Source organism: Myotis davidii, unplaced genomic scaffold (assembly GCF_000327345.1).
Source record: "Myotis davidii unplaced genomic scaffold, ASM32734v1 scaffold299, whole genome shotgun sequence".
In the NCBI taxonomy this organism is placed as follows: domain Eukaryota; kingdom Metazoa; phylum Chordata; class Mammalia; order Chiroptera; family Vespertilionidae; genus Myotis; species Myotis davidii.
In genome coordinates this window covers 9710172-9710733 of record NW_006293088.1, presented here as the reverse complement: position 1 = coordinate 9710733, position 562 = coordinate 9710172, and the positions used below count along the sequence as shown (strand labels likewise).

General features: G+C 65.8%; 1 protein-coding gene across 1 annotated transcript in view; it reads right to left on the bottom strand.

The window, feature by feature from the left end:
• Positions 1 to 562, bottom strand: part of NPHP4 (nephronophthisis 4) — a 59784-nt gene that overhangs the window by 11935 nt on the left and 47287 nt on the right. The gene's annotated exons all lie outside the window — the stretch shown is intronic.

Below are 562 nucleotides of genomic sequence, written 5' to 3'. Positions count from 1 at the left end.
CTGACTGCCCCTGCGGCGTGTGGGGCAGCAGGACCCGCGTCCCCTCCTGGACAGACGAGGTCCCCGGCTTCCTGCGCTTGTACTTGGACGCTGGTTTGTTCACAATCAACTGGAAAAGCTGAGCCTACGTGTGCACAACGCCGAGGGCCGCAGGGCCAGGACCCGAACTCCCCAGGGCTGTTTTCCGTCGGAAACTGCTGCCGGTTTCCTTCCCCGCAACAGACAGGCAGTGTGTGGGACCGACAGCAGCCGCCGGAGCCGAACCCTCCCATACGCAGGGCCCCCTCGCAGCCCTGAGCTCCCACAACGTGTGGACCCCAAACTCCGGTCACTTGTCACGGTGCACACCCACCCCCTTGTCCTTCTACCGTGAGAACACGGGATGTGACCGCAGAGCCGGACTCAGGGCAGCCCTTCCCCCAGGAGGCAGCCGGCACCAGCAGCCGCCCCGCACCCAGGACACTGGGGTCCAGGAAAGGACGGGCTCCTGGACACTGATATGACCAAGGACGTGGAAGGGCCACTGCGGAGCAGGCTGCTGGGCGGCAAAGCCTGTCCGAGC